Below are 15,551 nucleotides of genomic sequence, written 5' to 3'. Positions count from 1 at the left end.
TGTTTTATGAACTTTTATAATAAAACTGACCCGGGTTTACCTACACTGGTCAATTGTGATCAACTCCCCCTAGTGGTGAATCGTCAGATTTTCGAAACATGCCTCGTTTGCTAACATCACGTGACTTGGGCCAGTTTGAAACAAGCTCCGAATCAATGATTCAAAACAAAAGATTTGTAAATGTTTCGATCCCTCATGAAGCGTGCGTCGAAATCTGGATGTTGGATGTCGGATGTCGATGACGTAGCAACCTCGAAATTCTGGCTTCCGAGGCGAGGATCCTTCCTTGACATTGAGAAACACCTGGGTTCTGTTTTTCTCTCCTTTGGAGAAATCATGACAGTTGTAGTGTAAAAATGTACATACCATTTAAAAATATTTTATAAAATTGATCCGCACTCACACTTCTTTTGTTTTATAACAGGGACCATGAACGTACAAATTGTCCATCCATGTGGCCATATCATATTAACCCTTCTGGTGATGACTTTTCCAGTCGTTCAGAGTGGAAAGGTTCTTGTCTTTCCTGTGGACGGCAGTCAATGGGTCAACATGAACATCTTGGTGAAGGCTCTCCACGCCAAGGGTCACAATCTCACAGTCATCCGACTGATGGATAGCTGGTACATCAAAGAATCTTCACCTCACTACACATCCATCACTGTGAATGCTCCTGGAGTGTTTGATGAAGAAATCTTCAAAGAAATTGCATCAAGAATGCTGAACATTTTAAGAGGCGGATCCACTTGGGCTCGCCTAAAATTGGAAATAGAGATGTGGGAAAATGGTTTACATGCATTTAAATTAGAAAGGGAGATGATTGTGAACATGTTTGAAGACCAGCAGTTAATTCAAGCCTTACAGGAGGCCAAATATGATTTGATTCTCATTTCTCACAGATCCATTAATGTTTGGAGGTGTAATATTGGGTCATTATCTTAAACTGCCAATGGTCTACAATGTCCGGTGGACCATATACAGTGAGGCTCATTTTGCAATAGCCCCTTCACCACTTTCTTATGTGCCTTTCCCAATGATGGAGCTATCAGATCGCATGAGTTTTTTTGAAAGGGTGAAGAATTTTCTGATGTACATCCTCACTAAAACACAGGTTGCTCTCATGATCGCTCCATCATATAATGCACTATGTGAACGCTTTACTGCCCCAGGGATATCATTTGAGAATTAAATTCAAGGTGCTGATCTGTGGCACCACAGGGTTGATTTTGTTTTTGAATTCCCACGGCCCACCATGCCAAACATCGTCTACATGGGTGGTTTTCAGTGCAAGCCGTCAAAGCCTCTTCCACAAGATCTCGAGGACTTTGTGCAAAGCTCTGGTGATCATGGTGTCATCGTCATGTCTCTGGGCACTCTCATTGCTCAACTTCCTGATGATGTGGCAGAGGCCATTGCTGAAGCTTTTGCTGAACTTCCACAGAAGATCATCTGGGGGTACAAAGGAAGGAGACCATCTGCACTGGGAAACAACACTTTAATAATGGACTGGATACCTCAGAATGATCTTCTGGGTCATCCTAAGACAAGAGCTTTTGTTGCTCATGGTGGAACCAATGGAGTCCAAGAAGCCATCTACCATGGGGTACCAATCATTGGATTTGGACTCATCTTTGACCAGCCTGATAATCTTTCAAAGATGAGAGTGAAGGGTGTAGCCAGGACCGTAGACTTTGCCACAGTGGATAAGGACTCCTTCCTAGAAACTGTCAAGGAGGTTTTTTACAATCCCAGTTATCGGGAGAACATGCAGTTCTACCATAAAGACTCAGAAGGCAAGTGAACATTTGAATGACATTTATTCCATGTTGAATTAAAAGACAGAAATTCAAATCAGTCTCAATTAAATAGATGCTTGAGTCTCGTATAGATTCTTTTGGCGTATGCCCCGCCTTTCGTCCGGGTCTAGCTGTAGTCCGGCAGATCCTGCCTGATGTTGAAGGCAGGGGTGGAGCCTACCCCCGGACAAAAGAACAGGGAACAACCTGGTGGTGGTGGGGAGGATGGAGGCGAACTTCAGCAACGACACCTACGGGCAGCAGGAGAGAGTGTTAGTTCAGCGTTTAAATAGTTGGCATTGAGCTGTGATTGGTAAGCCAATTTTATGAATGAAGGACGTGGTATTAGAGTCTTCCTGGTAGAACTTACGCTGACGCTTTCATAGACTCTCAAGACTTCACAGAGATGTTCCAGTGAAGCCACTGGACAGCGCCATCTTCTGGATTGAGTTTGTCATGAGACACAAAGGTGCCACTTATTTATGCACAGAGTCGTACAAAATGCCCTGGTACTCGTATCACTCTGTTGATGTCATGTTGTTCCTGCTGTCTGCTGTGACGCTCATAATGCTGACCACATATGTGCTTATCAGATATTTTTGCTGCAGAATATGTAGGAGAAAATTAAAAAACAAACTAGAATGATCTGTCTTTTTATAAATTTATAAATTTACAAATTTACAATGTATGTGTTTTACTGTGATGGGCTAAAATTTTACTAGAAATACTGTGACAATTCACAACATAAGCTGTATACCATGAAGTACACACATGCTTTTCTATGGGTCGTTAAAATGGGTTAGTTGTGGATAGGTGTGCTAGCTAGTTCAGTAAGTTATGAACAGAAAGACAATTCATTTATGTATGTTTTCTGTGGAAGCACAGTGGTGTGTGCTTGACATACCGTTAGTAATGTTAATCAAGAAGACCAGTTATCTAATTGAGGGGGGATCTGGGAGCCCCATAAGGTATTAGGGACCTCCTATAAGAAGTCAAAATTATACTTAGTAGGGTCTCTCAAATATTTTTATTTTAGTAATGCTGACAAACCCGTAATGCAGTACATTTTGTAAATTAATTTATTTACAGTAATAAATGCCTTGTCTATTTAAACATGTCCATCGCTAAGCGCATGTTCATTTTGTACTTGCTTAGTGACGCTTCAGCAATCCCAGCGGCAGCCAAGCGCTGATGAGGGCCGTCTGAAATACCAAGAGGGGCGATCAAACGCAGTATCAGGGCACTGAAACCAAACATTTTTGAAAACCCCTGCCAGGGTGAGGATTTTAAGAAATGCCGGTTGCAATGTTGTCCTGTAGACAGTAAAGGTTTTTGGCCTGCGACATCACTTTTGTTAGGCTTCTGATTGGCCAAGGTGGCTTTACGATTTGGGTTATATCGCCGCCTGCTGGTGTGGCATGCTCTTGACAGCGCCTGATAGTGTGTTTTTGCTTTTTCATAAGGATGGCGATTTCTTTAAAACCGAGCATGTGTGACCGGGATTTTTTTGGAGGAAAAACTCTGGTTATAAAAATACCCATGTCCGTGTGGACTAGGCCTTAAATGCATATAATTCCCCCAGCTAGAAAATACACATAGCTTTGGTACATTCCTTAAGTTTTAACGCGTTATAAACAAAAATCTTGGTGATACAAAAGTAAAATGCAGCTATAGTGAGCAACATACAGAGCTCTGAACAATCTTACTATAACAACAACAATAACAAAAAAAAAAAACTAGGGGTCCCAGGTAGCCAGTGCATTCGGGCCAGATCCGGCTGAGTGTCGGCGCACACGGCTGTGTTCTGGCTGCGGCTTACCAGCATTAAGCCAGCACTGGCCCAGCAAAAGTTGCCAGATTCGGCTAGGCTGTGGATATGCGGATTTGGTCCGATTTTGGCTGACAAATGGCATATTTTCCACATATTGGCTTTCACATTTCACGTTTGTTTTAATAAAAATATATTAATTTAACAATTGATATGCATATAATTGTTTCTATTTAATGTTTTGATAATTGTTTTTTAGTTTTTCTGATTAATGGTAGCCTATGTCAATAAGTGAAAAGTAGTGTGAGGAAAAGTTAAGCTTAGAAATTTTTCCCTAATAAAATAAGGGAAGGGGAGAAGCATATTTTAATGTTAAGAATAGGTTTGTAGAGGCATAAAGTGCCATTAGCCTATTGAATGTTAGTATCTGGGCTATTAAGTTTATACTGAAATATTTTCTATGTATGTAATATTTCAACAAACATATATTGTATTAATTAATGGTCAAATACTAAATTGAAATTTTATAAAAATATAAAAAAAAATTAATAAGCTGTAAAGCTTGTCAATTTGTTTACTTTATTACAACTACAATTTTCAGCCCTTTTCCAGAATTTGAACTAATTTGATCATAAAGATTGATCTATTTATAATTTATCGATTACAATTTTTAGACAATTAAAGCTGGTTAAAGGAACTTTTATTTTGGAAAAAGAACTGCTGCTGTTTCAAGACATGCGCACTAGCTGCGACATCTAGTGACGACATTTACCGGGCTTTAACGGTTGTTGCTGCATGAAGTCTGCTGCAATTTCTCTGAGGTAAGACTTTTTGGAAGTTATTTAACATAATTTTAATGCATAAAATATTTATATTCTGCACATATTAGATATATGTAAACTTCATTTAAAAGAAGGACAAACTGGTGTGACTGATATAGTATATACGTAATTTTTTAAATGACCACAATCCCGCTTCAACAAATATGTAAATTAGCATTTGAATTTATTATTAAAATACTGAAGTCTTTCTAGATAAATTTGAGTAGAAAATCGATTTTTATAATTTATCTGACAAGGAGAATTCGGACATAAGAAATGAACTCTGCTCAGTTTAATGAACTTACTTAAACAGTAATATTTCGTTTAGCAAAACAAACAAATAATATTTCGCAACTCATAAAACTGGTCTGAGGATTTGCCTCAGCAGTCTATGCAGCAGGCGGGAGTAACTGAGGGATCGTGAAGCTATTCTGCTAAACACTCGTAGCCACCTCAGCCAGTTCCGCTATTATACAGCTGACTGAGGTAATTTTTTTTACCAAGGGATAACTTTGTCTGATACAGAAAACGTTTAAATTTCACAGAATAGAGAGCATTGCAGCTACAGGACACAGCTGGTAGTTAAACTTCTTTACTTAAATTGCACCTGCAGTAAAAATATTTCCACCTCACTGTTGCACAGCATTATAACCGATTTCATCTATTGAAAGATACTTTGTAGAAAATGAGTGAACCTTAATTATGTAATTATTACTCAACATTTTGTATCTATGATCTGTCTGTCTGTTATACAACTTAACAACTTATTGTGATTGTTTTTGTCACATTTAGATTTCTCAAGATCATCAGTTTGGACAGAATTCATTTGAAGAATTAATGTAAGTAAAAGTACAATATTGGACGGGGCATGGATATTTCTTGGGAATCAGTTTTGTTGCATTGTTAATGTCAGGACTGTCTGAGGGGTCAATTGGGGCCTGAAGTATGATAGGGATTTGTTTAGGGCTACAAATATATATTACAAATAACAAGTCTTTAAAAAGTCTTTACATTAAGTAGTCTAAACTAAACTTTGATATGTAAACGTTGTTATGTAAACTATAATAACAAGATATTTTATTAGATCACAATTCCAGTTTATGGATTTGGCATTTGCAGTCATTTTGAAATATAAATATAATGGTAGAGAAAACACAATTATCTGTGGATGTGTGTGATTAAGAGTAAGGAAAACTTACTTTTTTATATAATTGAACATCTCAAAACAACCCTTAAAAACCAAATTGAGTTCTCTTTTGCTGCATCTTGCAAATATTACAATTTTAAATAGGCAAGGCTTAAAAAGGTATAAAAATAATAATGAACTTTCTCGATAATACAACACTGGCACAATTGGGCATGTAACCGGTTTTTTTTACCTTAGTGGTGTGCCCTTATTCTAGTACTTATGTTTCTAGTAGCTATGCTATGTTTACATGCAACCAATTAATCAGTTTGTAATCGTATTGATGGCTCAATCGTATTAAAAAGTCGTCATGTAAAAACCTTAATCAATACGATTGAGGTAGATTGGATGCAAATTTGAATCGTATTGAAAGGGGTGGTGTAGTCCAATCTGTGATCCGATCAGCAGGAGAAAAGTATGCATGTAAATGCGTGAATCGAAGTATTTTGTCGGATGCAAAAATACATTGTGCATGTGCACAGAAAATTTGTGCTCAAGTTCACGTCGTATATTTACCTCTTATTTGCTTTGGTTTCGGCTTTGGGGTGGCATTGCCAAGTCCTCTCTTTTTTTCGTTCAGATTTGGGCTACTGTTTAAACTGTCTTTGCGAGTTGTTTTTTCTGCGGGTCAGATATGAAAGGATTTTGTTCATTAGTTATTGGTATTTGGGCTGTGATAAGTCATTGGGATGCTTTTGGGCTAATTTTGAATGTCCATGGGGATGGTTTTGATATGTGAAGCTGCCAACCCTGGCTGTGCGCTTGCACAGATGTTCGGTTTATATAAAATGTACATGAAAACAAACATTTTGAGGTGCAAACATTTAAACATGTTTAGGGTGCATGTAAACTGTATTGTTGTAACCTTTCATCGGATTAAATTCAGTCGGATTGACAAAATTTTGTGCATGTAAACATGGCCCTTGTGATGACAGTTTGTTCGAGGATAAGAAAACTGCCATCTAGGGTTTCAGAACGAAGCAAGAGCCATCAATATTATATATGTATTGTATGTTTATGTATATATACATTAGCAAGTAAATGTAATGGTTTTCTGAATAAATATACATAAATAACATAATGTGTCTAAAAATTATTACACAAGAAATTCAGATCTTTCATGTGTTTTTCAGAGCACTAGCAGGTTCCAATAAAGGCTGGAACAGAACAGACAGAAAAGGTACAGTATACTTTCTTTCCATGTCCGCCTTGCCCACGCACACATCCGTACCGCTTTAAAAAGTATATATTATTTACAGGACATTCACAAATTTAGAAAAAATGAAGAAAAGTAGCAGCTCCACCACTGCATTGAATATACTGTGCAACTCAGCGTTCCCACAACGCGCACGCTTGACATTTGTTCCTCAGACATGAGGGCTCGCGAAGCACGCACACAGCACGCAGTCAACACATGCGTGATCACTAAACTAAGTTTTCTTTCTTGTTTAAGTGAACATAAACAGCTAGATGTGTCAGTATCAGTATATTAAAGCAGTGCAGTCTTAAAGCTGTTCTGGGTCTTAAAGTGACAGTAGCCTACTGCTTTTTGTGTCAGAAATGTTCTTTCCACCCAAAAATGAAAATCACTCACTTTTCTTAACTGAACAACTTTTGCAGCTGCACGTTTAATTCATACAGTGAGGACTGTGCAGTGTTTTGTGTGTATTTATTGCTAATGTTAAATCATAGATTCTAATAACTAATATTTTTACATTTAATACAGATGCCTGAAAAGTAAAACAAGATGAGTATAGTGTTATGATAAAAAAAAAACAAAAGATTTGGTTGTTTGTCAGTAGCATTGTTGTAGTGACAGCCAAAATACATCGGCCTAGGGCTTGGCAATATGGCAAAAATCCATATTGAACGATAATTATATATATTTCGATGTAAGTTGTTAATGCTTCCAGCTTTAAAACAGTATGCCAACAATGACTGAAGCCATAAAAATAAGAGGGTTCATTATATTTTAATCTGCGCCTCGTCAGTTTTTTAGCTAGCCAAACCACTTTCATATAAAGGAATTCGTGCTACCTTTTTGTCCACAATTTATCATCTTTGGATATTCGTTGCCACTTCCACTCATTTTTGTTTAGTTTTTTTGCTGTTGTGTCGAGTTTGCAAAGTAGGAAATGGACTTTGTACTACTCATGTGTATTACCTATAGGCCAATGTATTTTGGCTGTCACTACAACAATGCTACTGAAAAGCAACCAAATTTTTAATATTTCCTCTTAATCATAATACTTTACTCATCTTGTTTTACTTTTCAGGCACCTGTATTAAATGTAAATATATTAGTTATGAAATTGTCTGTCAACATGATTTTAACATGAACCTTAGCAATAAATACAAATAAAACACTGCACAGTCCTCACTGTATGGATTAAATGTGCAGCTGCGAAATTTATTCAGTTAATAGTAGTGAGGGGTTTTCATTTTCTTTGTATAATGAACATTGAACACTCAAGACAGCTTTGAACACCCAAGACAGCTTTAAGATGGCACTGCTTCAATATACTAATAAACATACAGCTGTTTATGTTCACTTAAACAAGAAAGAAAACTTAGTGAGCCCTCGTGTCTGAGAACCATATACGAGCTATACATGCTGGTAAACAGGCACGTCACCTTGTGGAAACGCACAGTCGCACACTCATACAGTACAGTATATTCACTGCAGTGGTGGATCTGCTAATTTTCTGTTATGTTTTCAGTTGATAAGATGTGCTTTTTGATTACTGAAATTTAATTTTAACCAGAATCCAGAATAAAACGAAAAACACGGAATTTGAGAAAAAATTTAACTGAATCTGGGGAAAAAACAATAGGGCCATAGCTGTGCTAAAACCTGACTCCAATTGGCTTTTTTGAGGTCATTCAATTAAGGGTTCGCATTTTTTTTTCACAAGCACTAAGATGTTTTTTGGTAGTTCTCAATAAAGACATGAAAGATCAGAATGTTTTTGTGTAATTATTTTTAGACACATTGGGGCGGTTTCCCGGACAGGGATTAGACTAGTCCTAGACTTAAACAGTTTTAAGAGCTCTCCAAACTGAAAACAACTTGCACTTACATATCTTAAAATACATCAGTGCCCTTTGTTTTACCTCAAAATGCACACAGGTAATGTTTTTAGTAAGGCATGTTTGTTAAAACTAATTATATTTCCTAATTAAACTAAGGCCTAGTTCTGGATTAAGCTAATCCTGGTCCGGGAAACCGCCCCATTATGTTTATCAATGCCCTTGACTTAGATAAAGTTTAGATCGCATTTTATGACAAATTTGTTCAGAAAACTGTGAAATTCACATACTTTTTCTTGCCACTGTATATAAAGCCATTACAATGTTAATCTATGAAGCTATAAGTCTTCCACCCTAAAGTACCTGTCATTGTTTTTGAAGCAGAATAGCTTGTAGGTAACATTTAACCCTGGAGAACCCACGGGTCAAATGTGGCCAGTGTTAATTGATTCTAAGAGAAGGGTTCTTGGGTTCTCCAGGGTTAAACTAACATGCTTGCATTTACCTAATTAAATAATTTTGTTTCTTTTCAAGAATCTGTCAGAAGAAATTCAACTACTGTTCGTGCACCAGATGTTGAAGTAGAAAAGTTCGTAAAAACTTCTGCAGCTTGCATCTGACAGAGATGCAAAAAGAATAAGAGAGCGGGCCTGAAAACAAGCAAATTCAAGGTATTTCAATTGTTGTTAAAGGGATAGTTCAATAGATATTCTTTCATCATTTACTCATCCTCATGTTGTTCTAAATCTGCATGATTTTTTCTGATGAACACAAATTAAGATGTTTTGCGTAATGATGGTAAAAACACAGCACATTGTAACCATTGACTTCCATAGTAGGAAAAAGTATTTTGAAAGTATTGTGATATATGATGAAGAAAATATTTTGATAAATGATGGTTAGCACACAGGTGACGGTACCCATTAAATTCCATCATATTTTTTTATTCCTTCTATGGAAGTCAATGGTTACAATCTGCTGTGTGTTTACCATCATTACTCTACAGTAAATATCTTCTTTTGTGTTCATCAGAAAAAATTCATACAGGTTTAAAGGTAGGGTAACACATTTTGAAAAATGCTAACGGTAGCCGCCTAGTAATGAAATCACGATCCCACCCTTAAGTCAAATCGCCATCCAAAGTCACGCCTCTTTCATGAACATGCACAGATCAGACGGTCACATTTCATGTCTCATTCACCAGTGAGAAAACTTTGCAGTACAAAGTGAATAACACTTCCAAAATAACCAACATAAACAACTGGTTTATATCAGAATTTGTTTAAGCACACGTTCGGTTGTGTAGACGTAGTAACTATATCGTTATGCTAATCCGTAAACGAACACAAATTTCATAAGCAACACAATGTTTCATCAAAGTAGAATATCTGAATCCATCTCAATACAAACATATCGCGTACCTACCTTACCAAAATAAACAACGACCCTTTCAGACCCTTTGCCTCCTGCAGCTGTTTGCATCTCGTGCTAAAGCAGTAAAGTTACAGATGTTAATTTGGGTTTTTGCTCTTGCTGATCCAGGCAGTTTTTGCTGTTGTTGTTATAAAAGATGCCTTTCGTTTTGTGGCTCCTGTACAGGTTGTCAATTCAGCAGAAAAGTTTGCTTTTCTCGCTGTTTACAGACAGGAGGTGAGCGCACGTGAACACGCATCTTAATACCAAGTGTAAACAGCCTCTTAACCAGCATAACTAAAAATCTTTCAGGATCAAATCTGTTACCCTACCTTTAAAACAACATGAGGATGAGTAAATGATGACAGAATTTTTATTTTAGGGTGAACTATTCCTTTAACATTTACCCAAGTTAACATTAATGCCAGTCTATCTGATGAAGTAACCATGAGTCATTTTCTGTTCTCCCTCTTATCTCTTTTCTCTCAATCTTTCCTTCTTTTAGGGTACACTTGAGGAGTGTCCAGATGTTTATTAATGTTTTATTAATGTAATGTTATGTTTCAAATAAACATGTAAACATACTGTATATTTTTCTTTCTTTTTTAAGCACCTACAGTAAAGTGTGACACTTAACACATTAAAAGCATCACAAACATTGAGGATAGAACTTCTAATGTGCAGTTTAACTTTTTTTAACTAAATATAATAAAAGTTTTTTTAAGAAGGGATAAGTACATGCCATCTTAAGGGCTAAGGTTATAAAGTATTGTTTTGTGGAAAAAACACTTTAAAAAAAATTTTGGGCTAGTTTCGTCTGAGTGTACAGTTTAACCTGGCATGATTCTGGCACTTTGCTGGCAGTGTCGGCTGACTTTAAGCACCCGGACATTGGCCAGTTTTGGCTGAGTGTACAGTTTTAGCTGGCGTGATTCTGGCACTGTGCTGGCAGTGCCGGCTCACTTTAGGCACCCGGACATGGGCCAGTGTACTTGGGCCGATTCTGGGGCGTCATTCATCCCAGAGTTGGCCCTTTTCTGGCAGCCGGAACTGGGCCGTGATTTTTTTTCTGGCCTGCCGGATTTGGGCCATTATTGGGCCAAACTGTTTTGGCTACCTGGGGTGATACTGAATAGTCGAAGATTCGATGCTTCCATAGGAGAAGCCTGATTACAGCTATAAGGGTGGTGCAACTTCACTCTAAAAATGGCTGGGTTATTTTGACCCATAATGGGTAAATATTGGAGAGAACACGTGCTGGGTTAAAAAATAACCCAATGTTGGGTTGTTGTTATGCAACCATGGGGTATAATAACCCAGCAGTTGGGTTAAAATAACCCAGCATGGGTCATTTTTTAACCCAGCACATGTTCTGTCCAATATTTACTTATTATCAGTGTTATCTGATTTTACAAATAACAGTTTTCTCGCAGTAGGCCTATATAAATACACAGCCTATATTTTCATTATGACAATACTATGCAAATAATATATGAAAGTAACTTTCAATAAATATTTTTAAAGTGCGTGAATAAATCCAACAACCCTTTGACAGGGCTACACCTCCATGCACAGGCACAACAGCTGATTTCCATAATGACCAACGCAATCTACTAAGATCAGCAAATTAGTTCAGGGTCACAAATAAGTATGAGCTGATGAGTGATCTACTAACGTCCTTGAATTCAGCACCACAGACATCCCAGCTAACGAAGCCATGGTAAAAATAACGATGACAAAAAGATGAAGGTTAATTGCAAAAAGTTTTAAAACACCTGGTAGTATGTGACTTTTCCTAGTGACTCCTCTTTTATTTCCTCCAGCAAATAAAAAATAACATGGCTTTGGCAAACAATATTTTTGAATAATATTCCTCTGGCATTCCAAATAAACTGTTAAGTCTTAGAAAACCCTCTGCCTTGTACCACACACACACTCTGACGCCTCTCTTATCAGCAACAATGGCAACCATTTCAAGCACTAAATGATTTTACCCATGCCACACCTTTTCAGCGCTAATTATCCACTGCACGTCTTTAGTAAATCGGTTTGAATTATTAATTGACTTATTCATAAATACTTGTTTCATTCCGCTATGAATCGGTGAATGAATGATTCAATGAAAAATATCATTTTGAACAGTCACTTGTCGCCACCTGTTGTCAAAACAATGTAATCGAATTAGTGTTTACGTGCGAACCTAAGGTATAGGTTCGGAACCTTTAACTTTTATCTCAGTACTTCTAATGTGATTATTTGTGGAAATTTGAAATGACACAAAATAGGCGTATATGATAACTGCTCTCTCTGGTTCAGTGACAGCACCAACACAGGTTTGAATGTTCCAGAATGAATTTTCAGTGACTTAAAAAAACATATAAATTATTATAATTTAAGAATGAGATCGTGTGGGTGTTTGAATCAAAATCATGTTCATTTTACAATTAATTTGCACTCAATTCTAGACTCAATTCTATATTGGAGGAGAGTTAAAATCAATAGATCTTTGCATACTGGAGTCAGATCTGGGCTTACGTTGTGATTTATACTGAGAAAGAATTGAGAAGTAAAAGTTTTTGTTCTAATTTTTCAGACTAAGTCTTCATATCGATGAGTTCAGCAGGTGTTTACAGATTTCTACTTAGTTATTAATTCACTTGTGCCAGTGCCTCAGTTTTTTCAATTTGTTGGTAGCCTAACACTTTATTTTACGACCCGCAAAGTACCGCGTAATTAAACCGAATTTACAGCGTACCTATTTGTAACAACAGAGTACCTCTACAGTACGTACTTGTAGGTATAAGGGAACAATATTTTAAGTTTGGAGTAATAAGGGGGCAAGAATATATGGACAATTATTCTCTAAGTATTTCATAACTACAGGGTACCTATTGTAATATTACGTGGTATGTATGACTTACGTCTATGGGTAATATGGTTTGTGTGTAATATGTTTTTTTTTTTCATATTTGCTACTTACCTGATGAAGTGTTTTGTATAGCCTACAGTTGATGTCTACAATCCACGTCGGCAAATAAAATATAACACACAATAAAAATAATAGCAACTTGTACCTCTTTGATCTGTATATGTATACATGAGTTACGAGGTAACTCTTATATTTGCGGGCTGTAAATTAAAGTGGGGCTTATTCCCCGATTGTTCTGTGTATGTACCAGGTAACTCTCATATTTGCGGGCTGTAAACTAAAGTGGTGCTTTGTTCACCTCTTGTTAATAAATGTTATAGGGTACCATAAACATACAGAATATTGTTATTTTTATTTTAAAACAACTTATTTCAAAACATCTTTAAAACACTATAATTACGCCAACACTTAATATTTATTATCACATAACTTTTATTTAAAATAAAAAGTCATGACAATTTTTCATTGTTTTTGCGGCTTGGCTTCCTCTGTTGGTGTTCTTGTCCACTCGGATGTTGATGTCGTCTCACAAATGCTGTTCTGCATTACATATAAAAAACATAAATGAAAGCCTTCAATGTTTCTTCACTGTGCCTTGACAGAAACAGAGTTTTCTGAGCCAGTTACGTTAAAGCAACACTATGTAGTTTCCATGTAAAAATGACTTACAGCTCCCCCATGTGGTTGAAAAGCGCAACAGTGCCTGGTATCAGATACACTTCTGCAGGCAGGGGGAGGGGCAGGGCTGTGTTTCCTACCCTCCACCGCCACTTTCAGAGTGTGCTTGTAGCAGCTAGGAGGCTGCTCAGGTTGCAGCAACAGTACAATTTGTTCAGTTAAAAGTTGTTCTATCACTGAAATAATTTTAGAGACATTATTTAAAGGTAAAAAAACTACATAGTGTTGCTTTAATAACTTTAGGCTAACTTATGTGCTAGCTAACCTGCTACCGTTAGCTGGCAACTTTCTTGAAAAAACATTGTTTGAAATGCGTGAGTCATGTATTAACAAAACCAGTCACCTTATCCAGCATGCGGATCCTGCTGACATCACTCGCAGCCGTACTCCACAGTGTAGAACGTTTTTAAAACCTCTTAAAGAAATTTCACCTCAGGATCGCGTTCCAGCAAACCTCCTGCAGACGGCCGCGTGTTCTACACCTGCGCAGTAGCCTACGCATGTAGTCGTCTTTTGCTTTAGCGGGAGCTGATACTGCTGTTGTTTCATTCTGGTTTGCCATTGCATAAATTATATTTGGCTAAAATACTTGTGTTTACAGTAAATAAATTGCAAAGCACCATTTCAAATATGTCCACAAATGTAGGAGTTTCCTGGTAAATAGGGAATAAGTTGCTATTTTTATTGTACTTACCTTAAAAAAAAGATAACCACATTAAATCAGCTGGACTTTTGTTATTAAAAGCAAGTATAGGCTAATAAAATAAAAGTGATGTGCTGTTATATTTATTTGCCGATGTGGCTCGTAGACATTGACTTTATACAACATTCAGTAGTCAATATGAAAAATTCACAATAAAAAAAATAAAAAATAAAACATAATTTCCCCATAGACTTGACTAAGTCATACATACCACGTAATATTACAATAGGTACCCTGTAGTTATAAAATACTTAGAGTATAAATAATTTATAATTCTTCATATTCTTACCCCCTTATTACCCTAAACTTAAAATATTATTCCCTTATACCTACAAGTACGTACTGGTGAGTTACCCTGTTGTTACAAATAGGTACGCTGTAAATTCGGTTTAATTACGCGCTACTTTGCGGGTCGTAAAATAAAGTGTTACCCTCATTTAGACAGCACGGGTCATAAGCTAACTGTGCTGACAGACACAATAAATGCTTTAAGGTGATGTACAGTATTGTCCGCGCTCTCAAGTGTGTTATTTTGACGTTATTTTATTTTACTGTGATGCACAGCACATAGGCGCAAGCTATACAGGGCTTCGAAAATTAGAAGTGTGTTTTCCATCCGTAGTAGTAACAACAATAATTAAGTTATTTGTCTTTTTAATTAACGTTTTGTATTGTTGTTTTTAATAGAATTTTAATTACATATTTACAGTTATTTAAGTTATAATTATAATAAAAAGCTAAATTATGCTGCCCCACTCCGCTCTGCTCACATTCTCCATGGTTCTAGTGTGCACATTTAAAATGTGCTTTCAGAAAGTTTAAGCACTTTGTGATATTGACATCTATAGGCTGAACTTGGTACTGTAGTCTGAATTCAAAATATTGCACATATTTTTCATGCCCCCCCTCCTCAGACTCAGTACTCACATGTGTTGCCAAACACAGGAGCACAATTGACAATGCAAAGCATCAAGCCTTACATTGTAAGTTTATCATAATTATTATATCGTTTGTAATGCCTAGGCTTTTTTGGGAAGAGTGGGAGTCTCATGAATTTATCTAACAAATTTCAAATAATCTCTGGCTCCTGTTTTGGCCCGAACAAAGAGGTGTGAGGACCCTATTGTTCTTCAATGAGTTGTTATTATTATTGTTGTATGTAGCTAAATGTTGTGCTATATGAAGAGTGACCACCAGGGGGAAACAGTATTGTATAATAGGGTGAGT

General features: G+C 36.7%; 1 long non-coding RNA gene and 1 pseudogene across 1 annotated transcript; both read left to right on the top strand.

The window, feature by feature from the left end:
* Nucleotides 1-429: 429 nt before the first annotated feature.
* LOC135735774 (UDP-glucuronosyltransferase 2A3 pseudogene) lies at nt 430-2,085 on the top strand (annotated as a pseudogene).
* Nucleotides 2,086-3,847: 1,762 nt separating this feature from the next.
* LOC135735767 (uncharacterized) lies at nt 3,848-10,598 on the top strand. Its single transcript, XR_010527699.2, has 5 exons — nt 3,848-4,385; nt 5,178-5,224; nt 6,705-6,751; nt 9,136-9,272; nt 10,520-10,598. It is a non-coding gene; the product is annotated as an uncharacterized lncRNA (long non-coding RNA).
* The last annotated feature ends 4,953 nt before the right edge of the window (nt 10,599-15,551 follow it).

The sequence above is a fragment of the Paramisgurnus dabryanus genome, chromosome 4, assembly GCF_030506205.2.
Source record: "Paramisgurnus dabryanus chromosome 4, PD_genome_1.1, whole genome shotgun sequence".
Classification (NCBI taxonomy): Eukaryota; Metazoa; Chordata; class Actinopteri; order Cypriniformes; family Cobitidae; genus Paramisgurnus; species Paramisgurnus dabryanus.
The sequence above is the reverse complement of the archived record's forward strand: the minus strand, read 5'-3'. Positions and strand labels throughout refer to the sequence as shown.